The sequence below is a fragment of the Callorhinus ursinus genome, unplaced genomic scaffold (assembly GCF_003265705.2).
Source record: "Callorhinus ursinus isolate GAN/ISIS: 27379988/994484 unplaced genomic scaffold, GSC_fseal_2.0 scaffold4, whole genome shotgun sequence".
Taxonomy (NCBI): Eukaryota; Metazoa; Chordata; class Mammalia; order Carnivora; family Otariidae; genus Callorhinus; species Callorhinus ursinus.
The window spans coordinates 135,557,692-135,569,114 of record NW_027397066.1 but is presented as its reverse complement, the minus strand read 5'-3'; the positions used below and the strand labels follow the sequence as shown (position 1 = coordinate 135,569,114).

At 34.7% G+C, this 11,423-nt stretch overlaps 1 pseudogene; it reads left to right on the top strand.

Annotated features, from left to right (window-relative positions):
• Positions 1–11,123: 11,123 nt before the first annotated feature.
• On the top strand, positions 11,124–11,423 carry LOC112825790 (cytochrome c oxidase subunit 7B, mitochondrial pseudogene; annotated as a pseudogene).

Here is an 11,423-nt window from a genome sequence, read left to right as displayed (position 1 = left end):
TATTTTATTACTAAGCAAGTTGCTAAGAATTTCAGAAACTATTTTTCTGAACTAGAACAATACAGACTAAGGTCACAGATAATTGCTCCATTTCCCTTTTCCTTTTTTTTTCTTTTATGCCCAAGTTGCTTATCTGATGGAGTAGATTTTCTTCAGTGAAATTTTATTGTAAGGGATTTAAAAAATCTTTTCTGAAGATCATAAACCTTATTGCATAAATTTGAAAATTTAACCTCTGTAAAATTAAGGGCAAATATTATGCAAATAAAGACCAAAAGAATGATCGTGATGGTGCAACATCCCTTCAAAGATCTTCAGTGGTGCTGAGTTAACACTAAACATCTTTGAGAGACACGCTTCCCAAAAAAGTTAATTCATCCTAATAGTATGGGAGGTCAATTGAAAAACAGTAGTTGTTCACATAACTACATTAAATTGCTATTTTGATTTTATAATTGTTTTTCTTGCCCCAAAAGTGGCACAGCAGGCTCAGGTTAAATATTTACAGTGAACACTGTTCTTTGGTATCCCCCTAGTGAGGGGTTGGCAAACTACAGCCTGTGGGCTAAACCCCACCTATCACCTGTTTCTGTAAGCAGTTTTGTTGCCACATGGGCGCACCCACTTGCTTATCATTGTATAGGGCTGATGTCCCTTTATAATGGCAGAGTCCAGTGGTTGCAACAGAGATCGTAAGGTCTATAAAGCCTAAAGTACTTATTATCTGGTCCTTTACATAAAAAGTTTCCTAATGCAATTTAAGCTGTTATAAACATAGTCAGTGTTGAAATTAGAAAGTGTATCCATAACTAAAAACAAAAATCTAAACTTTCAACACTTCATAATTCTAGAAAAAGAAAAAAAAAGATCTTTCAACTGGTTTATTAATTTATTTTAAAATATTTTGTGATTTTAAAGCTGAGGGAATACAAAAAGTTGGTTTCTGTTTTTCACATTTGGTATCTAAATTTATTGTGATATCTTATCATTTTTGCTCAAATTGTAAAGTGTCTATACTTGAAAAGCGACCCTCTAAAGATTTTTATATATAACACATGCATAAGCATCTATATTAGAAAAATATATAGAAGTCATCTTATTGATTTTCATTGGAATTTTATATATGAGAAAAATTAAACATTACAGATCAGAAAGGAAGATCTTAAAATAATTTGGCACACACTGTTTTGATTGAAAACCTGCATTTGTTTTGCTTCCTTTTTTAGGAAATAATTCATTTAGGGGTTTAAAATGGTCATGGGCAGATCTGGAGAGAAATATTATTAACAATTAAGAAGAATTTTTAGAGTTTAGCTTTATCCTATTCATTATCCTTTTCATCCATCCTATCTTATCCTATTCATGATAGAATAATGCTTGTTATTTAATGCTATAAATTTGCAACACAAAATATCCTTCTCCATTTCTGACAATCAATACGGAGTTAGAAAAAAATAATCAGTTAACTATTAATGATAAAATTTGTTCATGTTCAAAAATGAGTGTTTTTCACCACATGACTTAAAATTACTACTCTGATACATGGATTAATGTTTAAACTATATTGCGTAACAAATAGTCCATTTAAAATTTAGCTAATGTTCTCGTATGGATTAAAGCATATGGGACCATAATAATTAGAGAAGAATGAGTTGCTCATAAACTATGTGAAATAGGACAGAAGTCAGAGGCCAGTGGGTGGGAATGATCACATACTTTTTTTTCCTTCAGTTCATTTCAATAAACTAATGTTGATAAAGAACCCACTAATGTCAGGCACTGAATTAAGTGTTAGAGATATAGTGATTAATAAATCATAGTCCATGACTATCAAGAGCTCTTACTGTATTTTAAATATGAGAAATTGGCTTACATTATATTCATCTGTTGTACTATAACAAGTCTATAAATAGTATCAAGTGTCAAGCTGAGGGCTTGACAAATCCACAAAAATTATTAACACCATTCAATATTAATTTAATTTAATTTAATTCTTTCAATGTTGCAGACAGAGTGAGAGTTGCCAATGTTAAAATGATGAGCCAAACAGACACACGGAAATTTTTCATGGGAATTAGTGTTTATTAAGGAAATAGGATTGATCAAATATCATATGAAATATTTATAATTACAAACTGTGAAAATTGTATAATTCTGATTTCATTTATATCTTTTCAGCCATTTCCAATCTAGAGAAATCCAACTAGTTAATATTTCCTTGAATTTAAAACTACCAATGATAATTATCGTCCCTTTTATATTTGGACTCATGTTTCAGCATCTGATGTACACAAAAGAAAAAGTTTTCCTTTACTCGGTATCTACATTAAATATAAAGAAATAAAGAGAAGAAAATGAATCCAAAAATTTTAGAACATTTGTGAATAAAGTAGAATTGATTCAATATCTGTAAACATATGGAAGTATTGTAGATCATATCCACACAAATACTTTAGGCATTATGATTCTTTTTTTTTAAGATTTTATTTATTTATTTATTTATTTATTTATTTATTTATTTATTTATTAAGATTTTATTTATTTGACAGAGAGAGACACAGCAAGAGCAGGAACACAAGCACGGGGAGTGGGAGAGGGAGAAGCAGGCTTCCCGCTGAGTGGAGAGCCCAATGCGGGGCCCAATCCCAGGACCCTGGGATCGTGACCTGAGCCGAAGTCAGAGGCTTAACCACCAAGTCGCCCCATAGGCGTTATGATTCTTAAGATACACTAGATTTTCCACCCCTGAACATCCATTGACCACTTCATCTACATCTTTTTTCCTCAAATGCACATACAATTTTTGTCCTTTGCCGCATTTCATATACTCAATTTCCCTTTTCTCTCTTTTTTCTCCTTTTTTTTTCTCCTTTTCTCCTCCTGTATTCTTGTATTTCCATATACAAAATCATTAATTTATGAGGTGGACTGCTCACAACAATCTAAGCTCTCAAAGTATTCCAATAGAGATTTTCCATTTCTATAAGGAATTCTGATGCCAGCTACTAAGTTCATAAAGCTTCCATTCCTATAATTGCTAGATATAGAAAGTGTAATATTCTACGATTTTTTTTTTAGATAGCTTGCTACTTATGGATGGAATATTTTCGTTGTTTTCCTAAGGATGATTAGATTTCAATCAGATGCTGTACACTTATTTAAGCTAATTTGGACATGCGTCACCTTCAGGAAGCTTTGATGTTTATTACACAAACAGTTATTAGCAGAGAATAAATGTGTTTGTACAACCTTTTCTCTGACTTGATGAAGTCCCAGCTCTCCAATCTTTCTCATGCACTGACAGCACCTAGAGTGTAAGGTTCACTGGAGACATAAAACAACATGCCAGAAGCAAGAATGTGGGATTTCTATCAGGATCAGGTAATTAGAAATTCTTCCAAACCCATGGCTGACCAGGCTGTTTAACAATTAATTCTCTGGTTTAAGAGAATAGAACATAAAAGTTTCAGAGCTCTTATAACCCAGAGACTTCTTAGTGTCATGGTATTTGTGTGTGTGTGTGTGGAATACCTACACCAAAAATAAATGTCTAATAGTTTCATGTTGTATGTTGTTATGCCCATGCATCTTAATAAATATTTATGCCCTAAATACTTAGCACCTACTTGGCAAACACAGGAATCCAGTTAGACACTGACACTGTTATTTCCCGTTTCAAAATGATTTTCATGTGACACGATTTTTATTACAGCAACTAGCTTTATAAAGATATGACACAGGCATTGCACCTAAAGGCTTAAGTTATAGCGGTGAAAAAAAGTAATCTGATAGAATTTATGTCCTAATAGGGCTTACATCTTAGTGGGTATGAGGCAGATAGAAAACAGAAAATAAATCTTTAAAGTAAGTATTATGTTAGAAGGATATAGTTGCCATTAAGAAAGGTGAAGGATAGAAGGGCATGACTGGTATAGCATACCATTTGAAATTGGGCAGTCCAAAAAGGCTTCTGAGGATGGGACATTTTGGCAAAGACTTGAAGAAAATGATAGATAGAATTTTTTCATCAAGGGTTTTCTAGACAAGGAGAAAAATATGAGAAAGACCCTGAAGCAGGTATAAATCTGCCTAGTGAATTCAAAAAACATCAAGAAAGTCAGTGTGACTGGAGGTGAGTAAGCACACACAGAAAATGGATTGTGGACAAATTATAAAAGGCGGTAAGAGTTCAGTGTAAGGCCTTTCGGCATCTCTGCTGACAGAAAAAAAGCATCGGAATGTTCTGAGCAGAGAACTAAGATTATGTAACCCATAGTTAAACTGAATCATTGGCTGCTCTGCTGAGACTAGGATTTATGTGGGGAAGCAGAAAGACTAGTTAAAATACCATCACAATCCAGGCTAGAGTTGGAGATATCCTGGATCAGGGTAATAGCAGCGCAGGTGGAGAGAAATAGTTTTATTCTCAGTATATTTTTAATTGGAGTTAATATGACTTGTAGATGAATTATACTTGGAAGGTGAGGAAAAGAGGACTCGGAGATGTCTCCAAGTACATCCCTATGAGCCATTGGAGGGATTTAGGAGGAATTAGTTAGAAAGAGAGATAATGAATTTGGTATAAAATGTAATAAGATAGAGACTGTCACTAATTATCCAGTGTCCTCTAAGGTCATCAGCAAATCTCTTTATCTCTCACTTAATAAAGGATATTGTTCCAGCAATTCCCCCTCCTACCAAGTGAGGGGGTTCAAGACAGCAACCCCATTCCCCAGAATGTGCCACTTTGGCATAGGGAATATTTTGAGCTGAAGGCACTCGAGCCCCGCAGGCTCAAGAGGAACTTTTGTTCTTCCTTAAACCACACAGAAGAATCTAAATGGGGGGGTCTTTCCCAGAATAAGGGTTAATAACAAAGTTATTAACAGATGTTATTAGCAGAGATAAATTTTATCTGAGTGACCGATCTGTATGGCAGGGCAAACATAATTAAATGTTTTATGTTTAATGTAATTAAACCAAATACCTGCTCTTCTCATCTCCCAGTGAAGTGTCTTCCTTTCCTCTGAAATCCCAAACCCCTACCACCTTCTCCTTAGTTCAGAATGACATGCACACCTCATTTTGCTTGCTATCTTTGTAGTTTCCATGTCTGTATGGATGCCCCATATGCATGCCTATTAAATTTGATTTGCTTCTGTTAATCTGTCTCACGTCAGTTTGATCCTTAGTCCATCCAGAAGGACCTTTGAGGAGATAGGAATTCTTGCTCCCCGACATGTCATTCTCATCAACATAAAAAGATCTTCAGACAATCTCAAGTGAGTTATCTATATTCACTGTCTCCAAATTCTTCCCCCATATTCATTAATAGATTCATTCCAATCACAGGTTTACATAAGCATTTTTCACAGACATTTACTGTCACATTTCCAAACCCAATGTTTAGTTCTAAGTCTTCACCTTGCTTACCTATCAGCAGCTATTGATGGAATAATCACTTTCTCGTCCATCATATATTTTCCTTACTTGACTTACCTTGGGCTTTTCACTGGATGTTCATTCTCTCAATCTCTCCCCCACCCCTTCTCCACCTTTGTCTCTTTCTCTTTTGGTTAGTATCCCTTCAACTTCCTTACTGTAAATGTTAGAGTGACCCAGGACTTGTGTCTTGGACTCATTTCTTTTCTCTATCTTCATGTAGTCCCTGGTGATGAAGTAATTGAGGTGTACAATAAAATCTAGGATCAATAGAGATCATTTAGGAAAAACTAAACCATTCAGTTTGGGATACCACAGAAAGAGCACTGGGAAGACCAAAGCATGGGGTTGAAAAATGCAGTACTTAAAATTAAAATTATGGAGGAACTTTTGTTATTGCTAATTAAAAGCTAGAAATGCCGATGCAAGTGGGTGGCGGAGGTGGAGTGAAAGACAAGAACTTTAGAGAAGAGAAATTCAAGTAAAGGGGAAGACAAAGCCTTATTACAGCCATCAACATAGATATTGAAATTAATGAGTATAAAGAAATAATAGGGCTACAGACAGTTATAGTGATCCAGGAGATGAAACCTTATGAGAAATGAAGAAAAATGCCTTGGTGGTCAGGAGTTGATTTGAATAGAAAGGACAAGTAACAGTCTAAATGTATGAAACTAAAAGAAGAGTGGGGGCTTTTAGAGATAGGGGAGTGATAATAAATTTCAAATGGCAGTAAGAAGCTAGATAGCAATTTTCAAATATATCTACACGGTGGAATCACTCATAGAGCCTAATAAATGCTGGTGTTTCCTCTCATCCCTAACAATCCTGATGAATTTAGTCTGGGCATATCCTCAGCATCATTATTTTTAAAGTCCCCCAGATAATCATTTTGTGAAACTTAGAGTACTTATTTACCTTTTGTTCTGGTAAACGTGAGGAATAGGGAATATATCCATCCCATAAGACCTACATGGTATAAAATGACCCCAGCAAAAGTGAGATTTTATTCAGAGTGTAAAGGTTAAGAAATAAGTTGCTTCATTTGATTCTTATTCTGGTGATTAATCATGGGTTTCCAAGACTGAAAGAAAAGTTTTCGTAAGCGGGGAAAAGAGAAGGGTTGGGAGAGGGACTTTGCTGGGTGTACGGTGATTAGAATGGAGTAAATGAGGAAAGCTGATTTTTGGGTGAATGAAGAAGCAGGTAAGAAGCATCAGATTCCTATTATTGGTCTTCAAGGCAGATGGTGATGGAAGGTTTTGAGTTTGGGGCTGGAGCATTGGGTGGACTTTCTGGTCTTTTCTTAACACCTAAACATGAGACAGAGACTATGGATGTGGCAGTCTTGTTCTAAAGCTCTCACTTGACCCCTTCTTCCTCTAAATGGAGGCCAAAGGACAAACTTCTGGGAAAAGCAGATTTTTTTTTCTTGGTTTTGAAATGCTAGGGTCGGGTAAAAGGTGACTTTATCATTAATTTCTCAAGAAATTCAAGAATGCCTGCTACTCTATTGTTACTTAGCATTCATATGCAAGGTCTAGATGATGGAAGCACACAGGGAACTTTCACAAATAACTTTTAAGAGGCAGTCATTATTTTATTTGTAGATCTTATCATTACTAAAAAATTGTAAGACAATATATTGAAGTACAACATAGCTAATGAAAGAGATTTACATAATGGATGGAAACATAATACACTATGAAAATTAATAGCTTTTCTACATAAACAAAATAAATGAAGTGATCATGTAAAGGATAACTTAATATCAGAAATTCCAAATTCCAAACTTCATACCCTTGAGCTCAAAGAATAGAACAAAATTGTAGTTGTTATAAGAAAAGAATAACACAGTTTCAGGAAAAAGAAAAAGAAAAGCAAGATGCATGATGAAAAAGAGAGGAAAATAATTGATAAAAGAGACATTTCAGGGAAGCCTGAGTGGCTCAGTAGGTTAAGCATCTTCCTTTGGCTCAGATCATGATCCCAGGGTCCTGGGATTGAGTCCAGGTTCCCTGCTCAGTGGGGATTCTGCTTCTCCCTCTCCCTCCGCCTCCTCCCTCCCACTCATGCTTGCTCTCTCTCTCTCTCTCGAAAATAAATAAATAAAATCTTAAAAAAATAAAGTATTTCAATCAGCTGTTGAGCTGGGACCCCTCCTCCCTTCACCACCACCACCAAAAAAAAAAAAAAGTTTACAAATAATCAGATTCCTTGCAAATCTGGTAAAGGTCTTTAAATGCTCTTCCTAAAATGAAGTATGTCTTTGGCCAAGGCAAGAACAGATAAATGTAGGGAGAAATTGAAAAAGTATGGAAGGAGAGAAAGAGAAGAGAGCAAAGGGCATGACAGAAGAAAGCACTGTTAGACATATGAGGAAAGGAAACAGTTCTCAGTCTTTGAGCAACATGGTAGAATTATTTATTTATTTATTTATTTATTTATTTATTTATTTTTAAGTTTTTTGTTTTTTATTTGAGAGAGCACACATGAGAAGGGGAGGGGCAGGTGGAGAGGGAGAAGCAGGCTCCCTGTTGAGCAGGGAGCCCCACGTGGGGCCAGGACCCTGAGATCATGACCCAAGCCACAGGCGGATGCTTAGCCGTCTGAGCCACCCAGGTGTTTTGAAATATTTATTTTTTTTATAGATGTAACCCTACCTATAATACTGCTATATCAGAAAATCAAGTTCCTTGCACAATGCCACATAAACATAAAGGCTTATTTCTAAGAAGCATTAAATTATGATCAATTACATCTGATATACATTTTTAAAAGGTAAAATATTTATATTTGGAAAACCTTTATTTTTAGTATTTTATGATACTTTTATCATTCTGTATCAGTACAGTTTTGTTTTGTTTTTATCTTGCATGGTATATAAACACTTCAAAATAGTTCTTTTTCTCTTTCTCCTTTTCTCTTTGTCACCACTCTTTTACTTTCTTTAAAGTTGGGTTGAAATTAATGTTCTACTCCCAAAGATCAAATGAGAGTCCGAAGATTCTGATTTTGAGGGCGCCTGGGTGGCTCAGTCAGTTAAGCGTCTACCTTCGGCTCAGGTCATGATCCCAGGGTCCTGGGATGGAGTCCTGCATCAGACTTCTTGCTCAGCGGGGATCTTGCTTCTCCCTCTCCCCTGCCTGCCGCTCCCTCGGCTTGTGCTCTCTTCTCTGTCAAATAAATAAAATCTTAAAAAAAAAAAAAAGATTCTGATTTTGAATATCACTTTCTTAATTTTTTTAATAATCTTTATTTTAGTCACATTGATGGTGCGTGACTTTTAGCGTAGTTTACACCAACTTGTAAAAAAAATCGTTACCTTGTTTAATTATGTTATCTTTGTAGTCGTTTTTATTATCTGAGAAGCCTTTAACCCACTAATGAACTATAGGTGTGGAGAAAGGTTGTCGTATTTGTTCACTCTACTTTTTAAGAAATAGCCCATATCAATTCAGATGACAAAGAGTATTTTGTTGTTATTTTTGTTTTTGTAAGCACAGCAAGGACTGCATGACTTTAACAATTTTAACTGTTGCAAATCAAAGAAATAAAAATGTTATAAAGGGAAAACCCATAAAATAAAGTTTAGGAAAAAAATGACAATTTGGAAATAATATTGTAAAACATATACAGGCAAAAGATTTAGATACTTAATTTTCAATAAAAGTGAAATACGTGATAATAAAAGATAACCAAGTCTTAATTTATTTTGATCATGAATCAAAATTTTATTTCAAATTTGCTTCAAGTGAAGAAGCTTCCTGTAAAAGCTAATTCAAAGATCCCTTTTTGGCAAACATATAGTGGAAGTAAAAAGACTGCATATAATCAGTTGTTAGGCTGCATTAAAAAAAAAAAAAAAAAAAGTCCTGGTTAAAGATCATTAGATCCCTTGCAAGTATGGTTAGAGATCTTTAAAGGTTCTTCCTAAGATGGACATTTTGTTGAATGAATTTCCAAGAACACCTATAAAGCTCATTAAAATATATCAGAGAATTGTTCACTCTTTCAAGAATGCTAATTTAGTTCCCGTAGGGTCAACTAATCACATTAGAAAACAAAGTTAAGCCATCTTCTAGGATTGGAGCACATTTTTCATTTTTTAAAAGATATTATTATTATTATTTTTAGATAGAGAGAGAGCACAAGTGGGGGGAGATGGGAGAGGGAAAGGGAGAAGCAGGCTCCCCACTGAGCAGGGAGCCCTGATGCAGGGCTTGATCCCAGGACCCTGGGATTATGACTTGAGCCAAAGGCGGATGCTTAACTGAGCCACCCCAGTGCCCCTCAAAGCCCCCTTTTTAAAACAGGTAAATTTTAAAGATTTATCTTTTTAAAGAAAGGTGTGCATGAGTTTTATGCTAATGTCATTAATTGAATTGGGTTAGAGTCAATTTCCTTTTACATTTTCCATATTTGTAGATTTAAGCTTATATATTTATATAACATCAGGGCAACCAAAACTATCCGTGATATTTGTTCATAAATTGACATTATTCTTTAAACTTTTTGCTTTATTAATATATATTTTCCAGGCAAATTCTCATCATTATCATTATTATAAGAATGACTCAGTTTCAGTGGGAGAATATTTATTTAAACTTGAGCGTTTCTAGTAAGCATATTCTATTTGCCATTTTTTATTTATATAGATTCTGTTATAGATATTTTATAAGACAGATAATCTCCTTAAAAAAAAAAAGACAGATAATCTCCAAGGTATGGAACAAATACAGGTTTAAATTTGGGGGAGAACTTTACAGACAGTATTTCCATATATAAAATGCAAACTTTTTGTCCTCCTTAACCGGTGCCTTAAAATAATTAAATGCAATTTATCTTTTTAAAATTTATCTTTAACTATAATGCTCTATCATCGGTTTTATACACCCAGTTTATGTAATTATACCCTGGTTTGAAGGACAGATGATTCATATTGACCTATGCAGGGAACTATATCCACATGAAAACAAAGTAACTATAAAACATCCAGCAACCATTCTGAGTAGTTTTGCAAATGAGGTCATCTATATATAATATTTCAACAGAATCCTTATAAACTCTGGCAGTGACACTGTTTGCAAATAAGTGTGTTGTAGTCAGGGCTAAGAAAATTTAACCCAATGCAGTTTATCAAAGGACAGCAGTGGTTTTTCTAACCTGAGCCCATTATAAAAGTTCAACTGAAACCTGCAAAATTAAGGGTTGCAGATTAAGAAAAAAAGAAAAAGGACCTTCATTATAGGCTTATCAGAAAATAACATATTTAAAATGATATCTCTTGATTTTTCTTCTAGAATATCTAGTCTGTAGCTTCTAATTCAGGGCAGGACATTGAGGCTAGTGTTACAGAAAAGCAGAAATCACCAGATAATGACAAGACTGAAGGGTTCAGTTAATTTATTTCAGTAACTAACAATATTATAGGGAGTGTGGCATCTCCTACTGAAAGTGTAGTACATAAAATGAGACCTTACCTATAACAGTTCCATAAACACTTAAAGGTCTTATGGGATAGTGCATACAATAGAGTAATCCATATGTAAAGTCAAATAAGTACACAGATACTAGGAATTTCAGCTTCTCTTTAGATGTAGAAACATATTGGGTTACTTTTTTTCTCACTTTTCTGATTTATCTATTCATTAGTGAAAAAACAAGACAACTTCAGCTTCATGATGTTTCCCATGGCCAAAAATGCTCTAAGTCGTCTCTGAGTTCAAAGCATTCAGCAAACAATGGCAAGACAGAGACACCAGAAATGGACACATGATTGCTATGACAAATATGGTAACGCTGTATTAGCTAGTGGAGTCACTTTCTGTGTTGCTGTATGGGTACAGATGGGAACACAAATTGGAATAGAATGGAATCTGTTCCCACTTGGCAGAGTCACCCCAAAGGAATGGAGAGATCACCAATCAATCATCCCAGCTGAGATGTTTCGAAACCAACTCAAAATTGATTCCAAGTAA